At 34.1% G+C, this 5,932-nt stretch overlaps 2 long non-coding RNA genes across 2 annotated transcripts; both read right to left on the bottom strand.

Annotated features, from left to right (window-relative positions):
• Positions 1-425: 425 nt before the first annotated feature.
• LOC147485908 (uncharacterized) lies at positions 426-2,021 on the bottom strand. Its single transcript, XR_015203142.1, has 3 exons — positions 1,852-2,021; positions 710-995; positions 426-603 (listed from the first exon to the last, which is right to left on the bottom strand). It is a non-coding gene; the product is annotated as an uncharacterized LOC147485908 (long non-coding RNA).
• Positions 2,022-3,210: 1,189 nt separating this feature from the next.
• LOC147485907 (uncharacterized) lies at positions 3,211-5,381 on the bottom strand. Its single transcript, XR_015200703.1, has 3 exons — positions 5,231-5,381; positions 4,845-4,932; positions 3,211-3,457 (listed from the first exon to the last, which is right to left on the bottom strand). It is a non-coding gene; the product is annotated as an uncharacterized LOC147485907 (long non-coding RNA).
• Positions 5,382-5,932: the final 551 nt, after the last annotated feature.

Genomic DNA, 5,932 nt, shown 5'->3' with positions numbered 1-5,932 from the left:
CTAATGCTTAATAATTGTACTGTTCTCAAGAACTTGTTCCGAATGGTGCGGTGGTGTGCTAGAGATGAATATGCGCTCTTAGTGAGAGCTCCCATATACACAATGTAAACCTTCGTGAAAACAAAATTAGAATTTTCATCATACATTCATACTCTATCTTATAGTCTTCTTGTAAACATTTAAACATCCATGATAGAGAATAGTCCATTCTTTTCCTCTTTTTTTTGGTAAGGCTGGCTTAGGGACTGAAAAACCCATACCATTTCACATAAAATAAAAGAAGGGACAGACAAAAGATGTGTTTGAAAAAAGCAAAAACCAAATGGCGTATTAGGGAGAAGTGGAGGACAGAGCAAAGTGTTACTTTGCGATCATCAACAAAAGCCAGAACAATAGACGATGCTTAAGAAGGAGATTAGAATAAAATAGTGAGTACTTAATCAATTACATCATACTAAATACATTAAGCTAAAAATGCAGGTGAGATTACCCACCAAACTGAAGCCATTGAATGTATTGCTGCCTGTTGCAAATGGGGAAAGGGAATTGAATCAGGGTATTCAAGGCAGAAGCAAAAGAAGTCGGATAAATCCTGTCATTGAACTGCTAACTTGTCAGCCTCTCTATACCACCACTGTAATGTTAACTATCTTGATTGACTACAAATCTCTTCAATATCCATAAATAGTGGTTGAAATGACGAATGTACCTTCTGAATTTCTCGGTAGCAAAGCAAGCATTATCGACAATAACTATGAGAAGCAAAGCGGTCTGTTGTAGACACAACTCCAGCCATGCATTGCCGTAGGAAAACTCTCCACTCATAAGGCAAGTTGACCTTCCAAATTCTTGAGTTGTTTCTAGCAACGTTCTTTCTATGAGCCTAATAATAATTGGTATCCAAGTTCCAGACTAATGAGGGCCATCACACAAACAAACAGAAAGAGGAAATCCACTTGAATTTTTTTTCGACTAATCTGTGTTTCCAATATTGCCTGCAATGGGAAAGACAATATGTAATCAGAAAGTATTGCATTTCTACTTACAGAAAAAGAAAAAAGTCGTATAGATAAAACAACTAATGCAATAATTTGATATGAAACATTTCGCGGACTATTAGGTTTAATATCAATTTTTTCTTCCCGATAATATGAGCATAAGACCATCAATCAACATGGAAAAGCAATCGTACTTATAACTCATTTTTTAGGAATACAATATTCTATGATATCTAGAAGTCAACTTTCTGGTTATAGTATTAACTTCTGCCTTTCTGTAGCAACTATGCGCTTGTCTTCTCTTAGCCTCGTAACTATCTTTCATCCTACAAATGCAATCCACATTTCTCAATGACTTTCACATACAAAACTGTTGAGTGAGTTATGTTATTGCAACATGCACCAACAGGGACCAATACTCTGCAACACTGTGCAACGCAGCATATATAAAGATAAAATATGGAGGCGGTTTGCCTAGGGAAAGGTAGGCTTATCAGAAATAATTCGCAGATGGAAAATACCTTAGAGTAACAATCCCCATTGTAACTTTCAACAATCAATCAAAACAGAAAAAGGTTTTTAAGATAGTGTCGTGATTCATATAGGTGATATGCTTAATATAATGCGCATATTGATTGAGATGGTGTCTCATATGCAGTGTATACTGATAACAATCCCCATTGTAACTGCAAATGTTGAGGATGAGAAGGACACAGAGTCCAGCAACATAAGCTGGAATAAATCTACTTTGTTCTTTGAAACAGAATTTCATATTGTACCTCTCCAACAAATTCAAGCCACCCATTAATAAGTTTACTTGGAAATGAGATGTAACTACAAATGACTGACAAACCTTATTTAGCTTCGTCTCCACTTTTCTTAGCTTAATTTTTAACTCCTCAATATCCCCGACCAGCTTGGATTCCCCCTTAGCCTTAGCTACTCTCTCATCATCCACATCCTTAGTTATGTTCAACTCTTCGACATCCTGTTTCAACTCCTACACATCCTTGAGTACTTTCATGTTCATGGCAACCTACCAAAAAAAAAACCAACTTCTATATAACGATTTCCTATAAAGAGATATAAGTACTCTAATATAATATACATTACAAAATGAAAAGATCACGGGATATTAGTCATATTGGAGAATGGGATCGACTGAGGAGAACGACTCTCAGTTTGATTTCTTCAATTTGATGTGTCTTTCATTATCTTTCGTGAACTGTTAAAAAAACATGAAAACAATAAGAGCAATGAAACAAACCAAAACTTGAGAACTTTTCATATTCACCAATCTACTGGTGATTTCCTCCTCTCTTTCATCCCAGAAAAGACTCTGATACTAATCAAAAGTCCTTAGTCCTTACGAACCCCATCTACTGAACATGCATCCAATTTATTGTATTACTCAAACAAAGTGAAACCAAAGAAAATAAAATAATAATTATATAATCTTTGAAACACTAAAGGAAAGAGAAAGGAAAAAAGTCATATAAGAATTGATGAAACAAACTTGAGAATTTGCGAGGAAGCGACGATTGAATGGTTTTTTCTGGTTTTACCACATCAAAGGACTTGGCTGTAGATAATTGAAAGCAAAACAGAGTTTCAAAATAACGTATTTAAAACAAACTCAGCGAGACATTCTAACAATCACTTAAGATGTAGTAACACATTCAAGCACTCTTCTACTAAGCTAAAGATCCTTTCGGGATACATAGAACCATAAGATAGATCAAGTCCAACAAAAAACCTTTTCTACAAACAAAAAATACTAATAAAGTAAAGTCTAAGTATGTTATTTAATTTCTTCTAAACATGCTACTTTTCAAACCCAGTGTTGAATAGCTTATTGATGTGGTAACCACACTAAAAAGCATATTGATGTGTCTATATTGATTTGAATGTGCCAATCAAAATTTTCAAGCATGTCGATAGTGCATGTCAATAGTTCATTAAACAAATTGTGAAATCTGGACAACACACTAAAAAATATGTATATTGTGGTTTTCCTTGGTTTTACTTTAGCCAATCTGCTCTAAAACTTAAAATGTCTAAAATGATATTTTAATCCAAAAACATTTTAAACTATCTGAGTGAAGATAAACCTGTAAGCATTGATTTTGTAGTAAGTCAAAGTTACTAATTTTGCATAGTACATAATCAAAAAGATATATTTGTTAACTCGAGGGCATACATATTTGAAGAATTGAGCGTAGAATTTGATATTCAGTAATTCTTCAAGATAGGGCCAATGGTATTCATTTAACATTGACCATCTTTATTCAAAGTATGTGATTCTAACGAAATATACACATTTAGAAAAAACTGGAAGAAGAAGAAGAGAAATACCTTATTAATTGGAGAATTTTAAATCAATGATTGTGGCTTGTGCAGAAATCCCAAAAAGATGGAGGTACCCGTTCATAATCACTTATCATCATGAGATTGAAGCCCTACAATTGCATAAAAGATCATATTTAAACAATTCATATATCTAAGACTAAAACAGAAAGTTTGATAATGACATCTCAAATTTGTAAATTTATTGTAAATAAGGTTCATATAATTTACTTGTATGACATGTTCATATCAAGTGTGCATGAATCCCGATGTTTTAGCCAACATTCACATAAAATATAATATTTCAATCAATTTATAAAATAGGCATTTGGATAGAATGTTCCACTTCATCTAGTATATTGGTCGAGGCTACTGGTATAGTTCCATTACCATTGTCAAGCTTTGTATAACTCTAAAAGAATATCAAAGAAACTAAGATTGTAACCATTATGATGAATAGATCTCTTTTCTTGAAGAAAGCATAATCTAAATTGTATCCAATGACTTTTAGGGGGAATGGTGAGAGCAATTTAATACAATGTGATTCTAAAAAGTTTCACCATCTATAAGTTTTTCGAAAACACAAACACAGGAAGAAGCTCTGTATACGATCTGATATCTTAACCTAGCAGTACAAAGTGAAAACATAAGCTTAGAGTGGCACCATCATCATCATCTGAAATTAATGCTTATGAAAAAAAAAAATGCTTAGTTGTTGAACTGCCTAGAACCGCATTGGTGCCTTCGTCTTGATGGAGAAACGTCATTGGAGGAAGTTATGTTGTTGGTATTAATGATAAAGTAGCCCATGGGTATTGACCAAATAAGATAAGGGGAAAAAGAGAATTGATAAAGATTAAAGTTTTAGCCGTGAAAACCCATGTTTGGGTTTTCTATGTGAACTTTCTAATTTGGGAGAGAGTTCGGAAAAGAGGTATCTACGCCTAATTTTTTTCCATTTTGGAGCAAACTTAATATAAGAAAAGAGTATAATTAACACCTGATTCATTGCAACACTATATTAGAAAAGAATTCTTGTACTGTATAACCCTATAGGTTCATTGTATGCTTTCATATTCTCCACTGTGCTAAAGTCGAATTTTAAACCTTAGCATGTATATGAATCACTTTTCATCTGAGCAATCAAGTTTGCAGAATCTCGATCACCTATGCGACATAAGATTATGTAACCATGGAGATCGAGTCTAATATTTTAACCTCTTAGATGGACCTTGGTCAATGATAGGGTCCACAGGTAATTGTGTCTTAGTCCTTTGCTGTTTTTTGATTTTGTTTCTGCTTCAAACGTTGAAGGCACATAGCCTTCTGGGAATGGTGGTAGAGGATGGGCTGGTCCAAGCTGTGTGAATATAATATATTACGCAAATCACAATTCTCCTAATCTCAATATTTAGCTGGCAGAATTATGATAACTACAACAATGGCTATTGATTTACAACTGGAGCAAAGTTTAGATAACAGGTAAGAAAATCAACTTACCTTACGTTGTAATGATGCAAGAATGTGGTCTACTCGACCTTAGGTTCAAAGGTAGCAGTTTCAGACTCGCCATCAACTGAAATTAACTCTATAAACCTATGTTAGTAGCCCAATTGCAGTTAAAGATACTGAAAATAAAATTAACAAAGATTAATTTGCAGTATCAACCTATATTAAAATCTGTAAACTATCAAATCACAGGGCGATCCATATCATTACTCAATTAGCATTAATATTATTTTTGTGAGTACGGGATTATATGATTAGTTAATCTGCTTGAAGGTACTCTGTAAACATTAATGCAGCTATTGGGTGCAGTTGGAGTTCTAATCTTTCTGTATAGATTAAGGAATAAGAAGGGAAGAAAAGAATTATGTGGGATCAACCTGCCCAGGCAGATCAAATGAAATTGTGAATTCCCCCGTGAGGGGCTAAACTCTTAGTCTTCATCTTGAAGAGACGTGAACGTACGAATTGTTCACCTGTCTTTGTGAAGCCTTTTAGATTGATCTTTCCACATCGCTCAACTTCACAACTCAATTTACCTGCTATAAGAAAAATTACGTACATGTCAACTTAACAATAAAAGAAACCATAATATGAACATATAAATCAAGTAATGATATCGTATATATTCAGGGATGTGAAGGCGTGGAGAAACGAATTGAATAAACTTCCTTAGAAAAAATAAAAATAAAATAAGCATAATTAAGTGGAGGAGAAAAATAAGTGGATAACAATCGTACTAACCTGCATCTTTCTCCACCCCAGGTAGAAAGACTCGGTAAAAATAAGCGTCATCACTTATGCCGATGTCAAGTTGACCAATAGATGGTCCAATTCTCCATTCTCTTGTCGTTCCACTATAGACAATAGATGGTGTCAAGGTACAAACCGAATCAAGTATTGAGTGAGAGAACCGGTGTAGCTTCTGCTTGCTCTTTATCTCTTCATCCATTAATCTCTCCCAGCTAACAATTGAAGGACCAATTTTAGAAAACTTGGGATAACCCTATAATCAACCGGAGAAGTTGGAAAAGATATCATGCCTAACCAAAGAACAACTTCTCTTCTTAAATCAGTGTATC

The sequence above is a fragment of the Coptis chinensis genome, chromosome 7 (genome assembly GCF_015680905.1).
Source record: "Coptis chinensis isolate HL-2020 chromosome 7, ASM1568090v1, whole genome shotgun sequence".
NCBI classification, from domain to species: Eukaryota; Viridiplantae; Streptophyta; class Magnoliopsida; order Ranunculales; family Ranunculaceae; genus Coptis; species Coptis chinensis.
The sequence above is the reverse complement of the archived record's forward strand: the minus strand, read 5'-3'. Positions and strand labels throughout refer to the sequence as shown.